Source organism: Octodon degus, unplaced genomic scaffold (genome assembly GCF_000260255.1).
Source record: "Octodon degus isolate 3935 unplaced genomic scaffold, OctDeg1.0 scaffold00009, whole genome shotgun sequence".
In the NCBI taxonomy this organism is placed as follows: domain Eukaryota; kingdom Metazoa; phylum Chordata; class Mammalia; order Rodentia; family Octodontidae; genus Octodon; species Octodon degus.
In genome coordinates this window covers 27,309,090-27,325,569 of record NW_004524585.1, presented here as the reverse complement: position 1 = coordinate 27,325,569, position 16,480 = coordinate 27,309,090, and the positions used below count along the sequence as shown (strand labels likewise).

Genomic DNA, 16,480 nt, shown 5'->3' with positions numbered 1-16,480 from the left:
GTATTAAAATTCTGACTGTCTGAGTTAATTTTTCAAGGGTAAGCAAGGCAGTAGTGCTGTTGGGGTAACCGGGAAGATTGATTCCTAGTCTAAGGTGTTATGCATAGTAGTTATTGCTACCTTGAAATCAATTGATATAATTTGTTTTGTAAATGTATTCAACAAGTTGATGTTAGGCTATTCAGCTTGTCAGTAAAAGCTGTGATTTTATACAAAAGCCCTCCAAACATTTGGTACTATTGATTAATCATACTGCAAGAAGTTTTATTGCTACACGAATACTTTAGTACTGTGGAATACTATAATCTTCAACATAGATGTTAAATTAACTTGGAAAATCTGAGTTAAATTAAGACTGGTACCATAACCAAGAGACTTCACAGAAGCCTGTACCAATCTACATTTCTAGCAGTATTATATGAGAAATACACTTACTCCACACTCAGGCCAGTACTTCATATTGTCTATTTTTAAGACTTTATTTTTCTGAAAAGTGTGTCTTAAAATTTAGTTAAGATTTTTAATTTGCATGCTTTTGGTAGTGATTTTGAGGATCACTTCACATCCTTACTGTTTATTCATTTGCTTTTCTCATGAAGTGCATGTTCAACTAGCTTGCTGCTTTTAAAATTGAGATTTTTATGTGTTTATTTTTTATATATTGTAAAAACAAGTCTTTTGTCAGTTTCCACCCAAACTTAGTCTAAATTTAACATTTTTTTATGGTTCTCATCTGTTATATTCACTATACAAACTTTATGCCATTCCCAAGCTTACGAAGACATCTTCTTGGTTATTTCTAGAAGTTTAGATTTATTAGCTTTTTTCTTTTAACCAATGATCAAGTTTGAATTATTCTTTACATATGCTGTAAGGTAGAGGTCATACTTTTCTTCCCATAAGAATTTATTCCTATATCACATATTGGGAAAAAACTACACAATAATCATTGAATTATCACAGAGTCTTTGTTGAAAGTCAGTTCACTGTATCAGTAATTTTTTGGTAGAATATCTGCAGATATTGGTAGAATATCTGCTCTGTTCCATATATATACATATATATATGGAATATATATATATATATATATATATATATATATATATATGGCTATATCAAAAATATGTCACCTTCATTATGTTTATTTTCTAGTGTGCTGCTGTAAACATCAGGTGTGTACTCTTCTTAAAATTCCCAATGTGGAAATTTAACCCCTATTGTGATAATGCCAGGAGGGGAAGGCTGCACAGATCTGTCATCATTAACAGGGTTAGTGTCCTTCTAAAACAGGTCCTAGGGGCCCCTCCTCACTTTAGTCATTCAAGAGCACAATGGGAGGCTGACTGTCTCTGAATGAAAAAGCAAGCCCAAAAAACAATCAATGAGCTGATAGTTGCCTTCCCAACCTCCTCAACCAGAGGAAATAAATTTGTTATTGATAAGTTTCCTAGTTGATGCCATGGTGTCATGACAACCTAAATGTACTGAGATTACACATTGAAATTTGGTAGAAAGTCTTTTTATTGTGGTTTTGCAAAATCATTTTTGTTCAGTTAGGTTTCCTGCATTTTCATGTAAATGTGGAATCAGCTTGCCAATTTCTGTGAAAATTTTCCTGGATTTTTGTTTTTGTTGATTGGAAAATATAAATCTGGAAATCTGAAGGCCTTTCAAATTGTCAGTTTAGTTTCGTGAATACAGTAACTCACTTTACTGTTTTAGGCCTCCTTAATTTTTTATACCAATAATGTGTTACTTTCAGTACAGAGGTTTTAAATGTATTTTATCAAATTCATCCATATTATGTTTTGTTCTTCTAAAGTAAAGGATAATTTTGCTACATATTTTCACTCTTGCTTAATTTGATGTTGACAGTAAGTCTTTGTTAAAACAAAATTAATAGCTCAAGTAGTTTTCTTCTTCTCCATCGTCTAGGTTTTCTGCATTCAGAATCTTTTAAAATTGAATCACCTAAAATAAGTTTTTATTTGCTTTAAATGTACACACATAAGTATTGGTTTTTTCTAGCCTTTTTATACTAAGATCTTTCATGTAAAATCTCACAGATCTTGAATCTAAGTAGTGAATATTGCCAGTTTTTTGCTGTTCCTTACCATAGGGACAAAACATTCAGTATTCACAAGTAAATGTTGTCACCTGTAGGTTTCCTAGGTTTTTTAGTCAAATTGAGAATGTCTGTTCTTTAAGTATCGTAGGATCCAGCCTTTAGTAAAACCACCATGAGTATGTGCAGTATTTAACTTTGGGTATTCATCTTGCAAATCAAGGGGTCATTTCTCGATATATAGTTCACTGTTTGTCCCATAAGACTTCTATGCTATATTTTAAACATTCTTGTTAAAATTGTTTTAGCTTTTTTCTCAGTCGTCCAGGTCGGCTCGCAGGCACAGCCGGGCACGCGGAGCCAACATGCCCGTGGCGTGGAGTTGGGTTTGTCATAAGACCTACGTAACCCCGTGGAGGCCCTTCGAGAAGTTCCGCCTTGCTCAAGAATTGAAGCTGATCGGTGAGTATGGGCTCTGGAACAAGAGAGAGGTCTGAAAGTTCAAATTCACTCTGGCCAAGATCCACAAGGCTGCCGGGAGCTGCTAACCCTGGACGAAAAGGACCCTCGGCGTCTCTTCGAAGGCAACGCTCTCCTGCGGCAACGGGTCTGCAACGGGGCGCTGGATGAGGGCAAAATGAAACTGGATTGCAATCCTGGGCCTAAAAATTGAGGACTTTTTGGAGAGGCGCCTGCAGACTCAGGCCTTCAAGCTGGGCCTGGCCAAGTCCATCCACCACACCCGTGTGTTCATCCACACCCGTGTGCTCATCCGCCAGCGCCACATCAGGGTCCGCAAGCAGCTGGTGAACATCCCGTCCTTCATTGTGCGCCTGGACTCCCGGGAGCACACTGACTTCTCCCTGCGCTCCCCGTGTGGGAAGAGGAAGAATGCAAAGAAGGGCCAGGTGGGGCTGGAGCTGGGGATGAGGAGGAGGAGGATGAAGCCCACCCTTCAACTTCTGTCAAAGGATTTAGTTTTCTAGCTACAGAATAAATTAGGATAAATTAAAAAATTGCTTTTAATATATTCCTCCCTTATGATATTGTGCGTGTTCATTATCATCTATGTTATGCTTATTATATTTCATCATTCACTTAATTCTGGCTGAATTTTATAATTTAGCACTGACAGTTATGTTCAGCACTAACACAAAAGTGCAAAAATATTATTTGTTGTATTTTTATATCAAAATATATTTATGTGTGTGAGAAAATAAAGTATAAAATGGAGATTACCTCATGGCAGACTAGAGAAGGAGGTACACTGGAGATGCCTGGAAAAGAATCACCAAAAAATACAGGTATTCTGAAACAGGGGAAGTGATCATAGACAGATGGCAAATCAGTCTGCAAGATGAATCCTCTAGGGCAAACTAAATACCACTGACCACACCACCCTCTACATTCTTTACCCAGGAAAGATGCTAACAATCTCAGGGAAGCAGCCAGCTCTGCAGAGATCAGATTCCTAGGAAAGCTTCCTACGTGCCTTTCCTCCCACCTGGAAGAGGATCCCAGAGTGGGAATAAACTCAGTTGGGTCCAAAGAGAAGCAAGCCTCAAACAGCAACAAGAGAAAAGGAGAGATAAAAACAAGGAAAGAGGTCATCTCTTCTCTTGTGATTCTCCCAAACACCAGGGACCTCTGTGTCCTGACAGCATCTTATTCCCTGCCCACCTCCTAGCACTGACAAGGGAAGCCCTCATACTAAACAAAAAGAGGTTGAATATAGCAAACTGTGAGCAGTATCAGGCCTCAGACCTACAGATCTCGTCTTTGGAGACCCGTCGCCAGGGGCAGAGCAGAGATGATCTGAAGGGGGTACTGTTTTATTATTTCCCAATCCCCGGAAAGAGCCAAATCAGGGAAAATCCTAACCACTGCTCACCTTCCTATATTAAGCCTAGAGATTGTAGCAAACCATGCATATTGAAAGGCAAAGCTTTTGAGTCAGAAATGGTGTGTGATCTGAACATGAAGGAACAGAGGGAGTCACTTGGAACAGGGAACGTTTGATGATCCCCTAGGTGGAAAGTCCCTGAGGGAAGAACACAGAACAACACTAGATTTTCCAGCTGTAAGAGGGGCTTGAGTGACCAGTAATTGGCAGGCATCCATAACGAACAATCCTAAAATTTACATGGAAGCAGAAGAGACCCAGGTTAGCAAAAACAATTCTGTGTAACAAGCAAAACAGGAGGCAACCCAAACCCACATGTGAAGTTATGTTATAAAGTTACAGTGATTAAAACTACAAATTTCCTGGCACAAAAAGAGACATGTGGATTAGGGTTAGTGAGATAGCAAGTTAGCTCAGCAGTCTAAACACCTCCTTAGGCAAGTGCAGGGACTGGGGTTCAATCCCTGGCATCACATGCCATGCCAGCCCCTGTCCCTGGTGCACTGGGAAGCCTGAAAACAAGAGAATCACTATGAGTCCCCGTTGCCTACTGAGACTCTGTACAAAAAAAAACATGTGGGTTAATAAAAACACAATGGAGGGTTCAGAAAGTAACCTACACACATTTAGCCACCTGATGTTTGCCCGAAGTACCAAAAACATATGCTGGAGGAAAGAGAGCCTCTTTCGCAAATGGTGCTGGGAAAGCTGGGCATCCCTGTGCAGAGGATGGAAGCTAGACATGCCTCTCCTCGAGTCCCTAAATATTAAAACAGAAATACTTAACATGCTGAAAGGTAATGTAGATAAAACTCTTGAAGTCAGAAGTGTAGGCAAGGGCTTTCTGAAGAGAGTACCTACTGGACAAGAAATAACAACAAGAATCAGTACATGGGATTATATCAAGTTAAATCTTCTGGATAGCAAAAGAAATTTAAAAAGAGTGTGAAGAGGTAACTTATAAAAGAAGAAAAAAAATTCACTGGATATACCTTGGGCTCAGGATCAATATCTAGAATAAAGTTAGATATGACCTCCCAGTATAAAAGACCCAATCAAAGATAACCAGCTTAATACTACACTTTTGCTGGTGAAAAAATATAGATAGCAAATGAATATATGAAAAAGGTGTAAATTCTTTGCCCATTAGAGAAATGTCAATTAAAACAACCCTGAGATTTCATGAAACTCCAGAAAAAAATGGCATCATCAAGAAATAAATTAATAGGGTCAGGGAAATAGCTCAGCAGCTTAAGCACCTGCCTGCCAAGCATAAATTCCAGAGTTTGTTCCCCGGTACTGAGAAGAAAAAAAAGGAAATCAAATAATAACAAATGCTGGAGAGGCTGCAGGGAAAAACGAACCTGCCTACATCATTGGTAGGAATGCAAACTATTTCCTTTCCTCAAAAAAAGACCAGCCAGAAATAATATACCTTGAAAACTAGAGGCCAAAAGCACAGCCCTAATCAGCTTAGCCCTGCCTACACTGTCATTGTTATTCTCTTGCTTAGTGGCTACTGCATAATGCATATAACGGAAGCATAGAGTGACAGGGGGTGGGATGTATGATCCCTAGTGTTAAAGAATTGCTAGCTAGGTCTAATTTGAAAGAAAGCATGAGTACTACATCTACCATGAAAATCAACTTGTAAATTTCTCAAAAAACTAAAAATAGAAGCCCCATGTGACCCATCTATTGTCCTACTAGGAATATTTCAGGAAAAGTTAGACATAAGACTACAGTGATTCTCAAATAGCCATGTTTTAGAGCAGCGTAAGTCATAATAGCTGAATCTTGGAAGCAGGCTGTCCATGAACAGATGAATGGATAGCAAAATTGTGGTCTTTATACACAATGATGTACTACTCTACTGCATAAAGCATGAACAAGTCATTCTCATAAAGTTCATTCTTTATGCAGAATGTTTGTTCAGTCCATAACGTTGAGTGGCATGAATCAGAGACACAAGCTTAAGTATCACATTACTTCTCTTGTGTGAGAAGTTCAATGTATAGTTAATGTTAAAAACAAAATAAGCAACAGGATACAGGTTAATAGATATTTTGAAAACAGGAGGAGATCCAGAGATAGAGGTATGGGAAAGCAAGAGAAGAGGAAGGGGGATAAAAAATGAAGACATGTTAAGTACTTGTATCTACTCCCAAGACAATTTAAATATTGGGTACTACACACATGTATTAATAAAAAATCTTCAAAGGTATTACACACATCAGTGGTATAGTAAAGGTCCATATGTTTTAAGGTTATAAAATTAAAAGAAAGTCAATAATTTTAATCACTTGGTTGCCTTTAAATTTAACTTTTTCACTTTATGAAATGCATTTTATCTTCTATTAATTTATTTATTTGGTACAGGGTCTCACTACTCACCCCAGACTCATAGTGATCTTCCTGTCTCATCCTTTCCAGTGCTGCGATGACAGGCATATGCCACCATGTCCAGTGTCAGTGGCTGGCTTAGAACAAGGCCAGCACAGCATGCTGTACCAGGGATCAATCCTGGGTCCTTGTGCTTGCTAGGCAGGTGCTTAAACTGCTGAGCTGTCTCCCCAGTCCTGAAATAAAGTGTTTATTTATTTATTTATTTATTTATTTATTTATTTATTTATTTTGTGGTACCTGGGATTGAACTCAAGACCCTGCACTTGCCTGGCAAGCACTTATTCTACTGAGCTATCTTCCTGGCCCTACAATTATTTTTAATAGCTAATGGCTTACCAAGAATTTATTCACTATTTGTGAACAATGATGTTCTGATGTAAATTTAAATAGTGCTAAGTATAATTTTTGAACTATAATGATAAATACAGATTCATCTACCTGTAGATATTAAATGTATATATATTTTAAATAATGAATTTATAGGAAGATTAAATTAAATTTTTCCACCTATATTATTCATCAAATGGACTTTGGTTTTGTTTTCATCTTTTTTTATTACGAAGGCTGAACTAAGTGTGTGTAAGAACAGTCAATTCTTGATTTTAGGACCTAATATTTGAGGAATTACATAAGGAGATGCACTACTAAATAGACTTGATTATAGTGAATGGGGGATAAGTGAGGAAGAGTTCAATGAGGCGTTAATCTACTGCCTAATTGTCCTATTATTCCTGTTAACTGTTCTGTTTATTTCTCTCCACTGGATAAAGATTTCTGGGATGAAACAGACAATGACACTGTAAGAGTTAGCAAAGTTTATAGATAGAACTCTGTAATAAAACTCAGCAAGGGGCTTCTTGGACAGATTTGTAGGTTAGGAAAATTCTCATGACTATAACGAGTGTTGCAAACTATTTGAAGATATCAATCCATTTTCACTTTTTTGTGACACCTGAAAAAATTCAGCACACAGAATCTGTCTTCCTCCTGGGATAAAATGACACTGTTCAGAAGGTAACAAAACATCTCTTTTCTAAAATATCAACTAAAAAGTCACAAACTTGAAACTGAGTCATCTTTAGTTCCTCCAGGCTGTTGTGTCTTACCAAGGAATAGAAAACTTAAAAACTGACTCAGATTCTCTTAAATCTGAATTTAATTTTCTTTGATTATATAGTGATAAATAAAATATCCTTATTTATATTCTAAAACATGTGACATGTCTTATAAACACCATTAAAAGATTGATATGTAGTTTTATATTTACAGCTACCCCTCAGTGTCTCGGGTTCATTGGACCCCAGATGATACCAAAATACATGGAAGCTTAGGTCTCTAATATTGGATAGTATTAGCATATATCTCACTGTAAATTATCTCTAGATTGTATATATCTAATACATTGCAACTGTTGTATAATTAGTAGTATATAATATTTATTAGAAAATAATAAAAATATGTAGAGTAGTTTAGATATATTTTTTCAGTTTTTTCCTTTCTTTTCCTGCTAAAGTACTGATAATTGAACCTGAAATCTTCATATTGAACCAGATCTCTAATATTTTTAATTGCTTACTTTGAGACACAACTTCTCCAAGTCACTGAGCTGCACAAGTTATGTTCACACTTGCGATTTTCCTCGCCCAGACTCCCAGAAGGCTGGGATCACAGTCCTGCACACCTGCGCCCTCTTATCTCCGGGTAGTTTGGAATAGAATCACCTTTCTTCACTTTGTTGTCTGCTTCCCTTTTCTGTCTTCACGTCAGATTTCAATCTATTTCTGAAAAAGGGAGAAAGTTGCAAAAGGCTCAGAAAGAAAATGTGAGCGGGGAATTTTAACTTGGCGGAAGCCACGTGTGCTGAAATCGGTCGCTTTTCCTTGCCGTTTTCGGTGATGCTTGCACTCCGCACGTCTCACAAATATCGCTTGTTCACTAAGCACACAAGCTCAAATTAGGAGCACAGTACAGAGGAGCAGCTGCTAAGGGCAGTATTAACCTTTACTGTAAGCAGATGTATGTTTTTCAGAGATGGTCCTGATACCATAAGTATTAGGTGATACCTCTACATTTAAAAAAAAGTGATTACCTATATTGTAGAAATCCTGTTTCTTTCCAGGTATGTGTGCAGCTCTTTTTTAAAAATTAGGACAGGGAAGCTCCAAATATTTGAGAGATGCTCCTTTGACATTTTTTCAGTTCTGAGCAAAGCCATGATTGAAAAATTTTCCACAATACTCTGCATCCACACAATACATCCCTCCAGTCACATTGTGAAAAGCATCTCTTTTCAGAATCGCTGATACTTAGTCTAGAAATGTGCTTTTTCCTTGTTCACTCGGGCAATGAACAGTATATTTCCATAGTAAGTATAAATACATGCAGCGTATGACATGTAGACATTTCTATATCTTCCAAAACTAGGCTACCTGATAACGCATTCCTTCAGGGGACCACACATTTCTCAAAAAAAGATTTTTGCCTGAATTTAGTATATGTGTTAATGTTGAATTTTTCATGCTTCATCCTCAACTGTTTTTGGTTCAATTGGCTGGTTTGCATATGAATGATTCCCTATATCTTTTTCACTTAGTTCATTATGCAGAATCTAAGCTATTCTTACCTTTCGGGCTTCTCTGAAAGCCTTTGGTAGCTTATGCATTGCTCTTAGTAAGAAAATACCTCAAGATGATTGACATTAAGCAACAGGAATGTTTCTATTAAGCCTATAGTCCTAATAATGATCAATGTCCATATTTCGAAAATATTTTGCTATAAAATATTTCATGCATATAGAAAGTACAAAGAATACCACTATATATAATAATAAATTTTAACATACACAGCATCTGGTTTTACTTCACTCAAATGTAGGAATGGTGCATTTTAGCAATTTAGCTACTCCACTATGCAGACTCCTTAGGTCTGCTGGAATTCCATGCCGTACACTGGTAGGCACATCCCACCAGCTTTTTTGTACCAATTTTCATGTCTATATCCATAAACAAAGAGGGATTTTTATATATTTTCCTCTTAAATTATATTTTAATGTATTTTCCTCATTTTTCCTGACAGCTCTATTGAGATAATGTATATATAATGTCAATACTTTTAAATGTGTATTTAGGTAGGCACTATATAAAGAACACTGTAATGATCACAACTAATTTTAGAATATTTTAATCATTTTCAAAAGAAAATTCATATCAAGGAACCATCACTCTCTATTCTTATCTTCCTACAATTTCTGAAAAATCACTAATTTATTTTATTCTTTAATGATTTGTGTATTGTGGGCACTTTATATAATTGAATCATGCAACATATGGCTGGTTTCTAGTTTCTTTCAGTTACTCTTGGAGTTACTGTACGCTTATGTTCAGATAATGCATTGTGTGTTGAAAACCATAAGCTGAAAGTGTATTTGGTGTGCCTAACCTCTAGCATAGCATAGCTTAGAAATAAAGTCTACTATAAGTAGACTAGAAATGACCGACAATACAGAGGAATGCCGTGGGAAGAGCGAGTGTCCCCCACAGATTCCCACATCCTAATCACGACAACTGAATGCTTTCCTTACGTCCTAAGGGAGCGTTAGCAGATGTGAGCAGCTTGGGGATCTCGAGACGGAGTGCTTGGCTCACGCAGGTGGTGTGATCCTGCAGTCACGGAGTACACCGGGAGCTGGGCCTGCCGGCTCCGCTCAGCATCCTGAGAGTGCCAGCAATCTGAAAAGCTAAATAAAGAGCCATGTTGAGAAACAGGGAGGTAGACCCTGTGCAGATGGGAGGGGCCTCTGGGAAAGGAGGAGAGGGGAGAGAGCGTCACGAGGAGCAACAGCGCAGAAGATGCCACATACACATACTGTGTCTCCAAGCTGAGTGCACATCCTGTGTATTGCAGGCATATGCTAAGGAAAACAAAAGTGTCACAAACCATATTAGTAGCACAGCTCAAGCGAAATTCTAAATTCAAAATACAGTTTCTGAGATGTTATTGCCATTCGATTTTTACTCTAATTTTGTGGCCTCCATATGTTCCTTCTGACTTTCTACGTCTCAGGTAGACATTTCATTACGTAGTGTTTGTTTCATTGTGTCATGTGGTGATACTATTTTATTTTGATTTATTCATAGGTGTCATTCACTTTTACATTCAAGGTTTGCTCGTAGCAAATATGTTTACATTGCTAAGGCCAGATATGACTTGACAATGAATTTCGCATATCAAGTGCTCAACTGAAAGATGGTGCTCTGACACACTTAGAGACAGTTTTGGAAATTGTATTCCAATGAACACCAACACAGGATACTATAACAGAAAGTTGTAATTGTTTTTATTATATTCAGTTAGCTTAACTTTGTTCCATCTTATTTGAATTGAACTATGCTAGGCCAAAATGCCAATAAAATGTGACTTTCTCTGCTTAAAAAATTAAAATAAATAAATAGACATTTTGAACAGTTTAAAAGTGAGTTAGCAGTCTTTTCATGTACGTAAGGTCGTCAGTGCCCAGAGAGTGGAAGGAAGTTACATCGTGCACTGAGAGGGATCTGGTGCAGTAGGCTGCCGGAATCTTGAGGCTAGGTGAGATCATTTTGCCTGCTGTGACCCCTGGGGGAGGTGCTCGTTCCTACTTCTGTCTGTCACAGGGAGGTAGGGATGATGTAGGAATGATGGCACAGCCTGTGAGGTCCTTACCGTCTCTGTTCTAACACCTCACTGCTAAGGGTAGAAATAAATTCCTTAGAGTGTTGTTATCCTGTTATTACCTATGTTTTGTTATTTTATTTTTATTTAATTTTTTTACTTTTCTCTTTTTTTAGGTTTATTTATTTTATTGAGAAACAAATAGCAATGAAACAGTTTCAAAACTGATTAATAAGACAGTTTCAATAATTAATACATTGTACATTCTTATATTCTTAGTTGTTATCTATAGTACAAGATGCAGACAAGATATCCTGTCCAAACACTATTAGTACAAGTCTTTCTTCTCATTGAATTAAACGAAAGTAGCTATACATCTATTCTGTATATACAGATACAAAATAGTCCTTCCTTTGTATCCCCTTTTTTATTTAGTCCTGTTAGAGATGAGTATTCCATTGGCATCTAAATACTATAGGTGTATGAATTCAGCAAAACAATCCAACAGAGTCCAGCAGTCCACAATAGTAATGGGTTATCCACAGAAGTTGTTGACTTGAGCCTTTCACAGCTCAGCATATTAATATGGCTTTACATTATATACTTCATTTTTATACCTTCCTGCTGGATGGTTAAGACCAAGATAAAGCAAGATCTATATAACAAGAAATGTAACTTTTGTATCTGATAAGGTCAGTCAAGTGCCCTCAGGATTTTTCCTGTAACCTTATACTGCAGTTTGCAGATCCTTTGTCATTGTCAGCCATGTGGATGAGTCGTGGCCATTGCTTGACCGCCTTGCTCTCTGTGAAAGCCTGAGAGAATATTTTCTCTCCAAGTTACTCTCCTTAGGCACATTATACATCATCGATCATGTTGCTCTGTGGCCCCATAATCTCCTTGATCAGAAAATTTGGGACACATCTGAGTTATTTGATGTTAGAGTATGGGTTCTCCTATGTCCTGAGTCTTCACTGACCTTGAAAGGCTAGGGTCAAAATGTTGGCTGTCCTTGCAGCCCTTCTATTTCTCTAATTTTTGGTCTGCAAACTTAGGTTGTTAACCCTCCAGAAGAGAAGTTTATTATTATCTTCCAACACATGCAGCTGGGTTTAACTTCACTATCTGTCTGAATACCAAACATCTTAGGCATAACATGGAACAGGTATTTTATGTTAAACTTTAAGTCCCTAAGGAATATGGAGATAAAAATTTAAAAAATGAACGATATTTAAAGAATATGAATAAACAATTACATATTTTTTATTTTTATGTTATTTTGTATTTTAGGGAAGGGTCTACAGGGTGTTCAGGGTCTCACTACTAGATCGGACTCATAGTGATCCTCCTGTTTACAGCTTCCCAAGAGCTGGGATTACAGGTCTATGCCACCAAGCCCAATCTCAACTGTAGTCTCAGAGCACACCAAGGGCAGGGCCAGCACGGCCAGTTCAAGGATTGAACCCCCGTGTTTTATTATTTCCTATTTGAAAAAATAAATATGTGCCGTATGTTGTAGTGTGTATGAATGTGTGTGTGAGTTTTGTGAAGGGAGAAGAATATCTACCTCTAATTTATCTACCATTGTCACTGAAACAAAGTTGCATTGCAGAAGCTGTTTTGCTTTCAGTGAGGTATTTACTAATCCTCTTTCCTTGTCATATACATATATAGATAGATAAATAGATATAGATATAGACACAGATATAACTTCAAGAATTGTCCACTTTCACTTACTTGAATAAAGTGCTTGAACTCAAGGGCTTTAGTTCAACCATAATTGTGCACTCGGTAGTATTGATTGAAACATCTTATATATACAGCCCAATAATTAAATAAATTGATTTCTTTGGACATTTGTAGTATAATCTCCAGTGTTGGCATGTTCATCATAAGAAATCAAAAAGAAAGATGAAGTAAAAATTCATGAAGAGAAATTAGGGATAAAGCCCAGGTCCTTGAACTTGCTAGGCAAGTACTTATACCACTGAGCTATCTCTCCAGCCCCTCAATTTTGAAAACATTCAATTTATTCAGAAATTTTATCTCTTAAAACATAAGCATTGGAACAGTGAGTGTTATCCTTTGAGATAGTGCAGAATGCAATTTAGGATTTGCATGAATAAGACTTTTTTTTCTTCTGTCTTATTTCTGAGATTAAATTCAAATGAAAACTTGAGTTTTTAGTAGTTTTCATCTTTAGCTTCATTCCAAATTATTACTTTGATCACAATCTAATTATTAAAAGTGATTCTAATCTCATTTCTACCTTGGGAGGATTATCATCATTTGAGCTTAATTTACCCTCTTGATAACCTGAAAATAATTGCTTTAGGAATTTCTTCATTTACCCTAAATTGCATCTTTTTAGTTGTTTGTATTTCACCCTTATTCTTTTAAAATTTATTTCTTACAAAAATGTCAAATCTTAAGACTTCTACTATTTTTTGGCCACCAAGATCTATTTCATCTTTGATCTTTTTCAAGGCCTGATATAATTTTAAAACATAAATAAACAAAAGCGGGCTAAATAAAAATTCAAAACAAATAACACAGACCACCAGCACCATGAAAACATTTTCTGTTCTTTTTATTTTTATGTTACGATCATAAAACGACTATGAATTCCAAGAAATACAATCATCGCTCCTGAAACCCTTACATTGTTGCCTTCTTGTGAGATGAGAATGGTGGACATGCGCCCTTTACTCTCTGACATTCCAAACCTGCTAGTAGAGGTTGGGTTGTTCTTCACGCCTAATCTAGGGTGCCTTCCTCTATAATATTCTTCTTTGTGGCATTCCAAACGGTAATGCCTAAAAATTCAGCATGGGATTTCCCGAGAACCAATTTTGGTTATAATAATTGTGAGTTATCATTATGCATATCTAAAATGTATCAGTAAAACGAAGAAAAAATATGTGCTATCCAAGAAGTATGTTTCTGATGATAAATTCCAACTATTATGAATCAATCACTACTTGAGTGTATTCGTTCCCTACCCTGACTCATTCATCACTGTACTTAGAGAGGTAAAGCACGACTGACCAAATGAGTGTTTGCATCCGTTAGGGCTTCTTCAGGAAACTTGAAAATGATCAGAGACGTTAATTGCTTCACTGCTGGCTTCAGTTCCTCTTTCATATAATCTTGTCTATAATGTTTCCTGCTAATCTCATTCTGAGAACAAGCAAGAGCTGCTTCTTTTCCATTTGGCTTCTAAATATGCCAGAGATCATCTAATTTACTTTCCTGCCTTATTAGGCTTGAGTTTCATATATCTTTTCCAAGACAAATAAGAACATTAAAAAATAAAGAGGCAGAAACAAAATGTGTATTACTTATCTTTTTGCATATATTCATTTTTCTTGTCTGTTAGGAAAATGCCTTCCAGTTAATTATACACCTGTTGGATTCCTAACAGAGTTCCCTAGCAAAACATCCAGTCGGATGAGTGTTCATTCATAATTTAGGACTAAGTGCCCTTTGCTTCTTTAACTATGAACTTCTTTTCTTTTTCCTAGTATTGCAAAACACTTAAATGGTATGAAAGCATTTTTGGTCATTTTAATAATCAAATATTTACAAATGTGTATTGGTAAATTATGGACTCTCTCTGGACTTCATTTATACATCAGTGATTTGTTGAACCCATTTCTTATGTACAGGAAGAGACTGAAGAATTGAAGGAAACAATGGTGATCTCCCTGCCATGGTCACCTTACTTTTTAAAGACTGCTTGATTCAAGAAAATGCAAGGGCAGGTTCTTGAAACATGTCAGGGAAGATATCTGGGCTCAGATTAAAAAAAAAAAAATAGGAATTAGAAGAGTTGACAGGACTTGGAGATGAGAGCATCCAGGGAAGTCCAGGCTGAGGAGAAAGCCTTACCACAAATAAAAATCAAAGAAAGAGTCCTCTTCATAAGCAAATGAAGCAAAGAATGACCACAGAATCAAAAGTGTGAAGCAAGGAAAGAGGAAAGATGAGATAGAAAACAATTTGGTAATGGAGAGCAGACATAATGATAACTAGTTAAAATTCATTTGGCAGGGGAGATAGAACTTGAAACATGTTTTAAGCAAGGAAATCATAATGTTATATTTATGTTTAAAATAGATTACAATTTACATAGCAAATGGATTGGATAAATCTACATACACAAGAAATCTCAATTTCAAATGTATTCCACTGTCCACAGGAATCTACTATATTCAACAGACAACATGCACTATTTTTTTTTGTTCCAGTAAATATGTACATTGTATCAATCTATGGGATGGACTGATAAAATTTTTATATTTTCCACTTTCAAAGTTCTAACATCTGTAGTATACACAAGAGCTCATCAAAAACTGTGCTGTCCATTAAATTTAAAATCTAATCACCATTATTCCTCCCCCACTTTGAGCACACCATCATTTCTGCGTACTCTATCACACTTACTCTTTCTGAAGTATTTCTGGAACTCCTTTTTCATGGGTGTCTTTGTAAGGTATGATTAAGATTATGATGAATATTACTTTGTAGAGCATCCAATGGAAAGGCAGGCTCTTAATTTATTACTATATGTTCTTATCTGCCCCAATCACCAGATCTGGTACCCTGTGACTTCTAGATTTTTCCCAAAGTCAAAATGATCATGAAAGAAAAATGCTTGAATCTGTTCAGGATATCAAGGCTGCTGCATCAGCCAACTACATTCATTCATAAGAAAAGAAGACATTAGACAAATAAACATTAAATAGTGTATTAGATCATTACATACAGGTATTGCCCTAGTATTTGTTACTGAGGTGCAATACTTGGTTCCCACAATTTAATAAAGAGAAGGTTTATTTTGGCTCACAGTTTATATTCTTTCAGTCCATAGTCAGCTGGCAGACCAAGGTGGGTGGTGGCAGAGGGGGGTGGCAGAGGACAAGTCCAGCCCACTCCCCAGGGAGCCACCTCCACCCATAGGCTTCACGCCTCAACACCATGGTTAGTTTTGGACTCATCCAGGGGACCGATCCATGCAGAGCATCACCACTCTGCATCCAATCACCTCACCAAGGCCACACCTGTGAGTGTGTAAGGCTTTGAGGAAATCTCTAGATGCAAAACATAACATTCTGCTCCTGTCCCCTGGAAGACTTACGTCTATTCCTTTATGCAAAATGATCTCAATCCATCTCTAAGAGCTGCCAAAGGCAGACATAGATTTGTGACCCTGAAAAAAATGAAAAGAAAGGCATATGGTAGACATTTCCATTCCACAAGGGAGAAGTAAGGAGATACAAAGGAATGGGACCAAAGCAAGATGAAAGTCTAGTGGAGTAAGTATCAAATCCTGTAGGCCCATGTCCAACACTCTGGGCAAATTGTGATGAGCTGTGAAGGCCAAGGGCTTGGGCGGCCCATCCCTATGGCACTGCCAGTGTTTATACCCTCATGACCTCTAGCTCTGGGGCCTT

The 16,480-nt window shown here is 37.0% G+C and overlaps 1 pseudogene; it reads left to right on the top strand.

The window, feature by feature from the left end:
• The first annotated feature begins 2,430 nt into the window (after positions 1-2,430).
• Positions 2,431-3,062, top strand: LOC101587097 (annotated as a pseudogene).
• Positions 3,063-16,480: the final 13,418 nt, after the last annotated feature.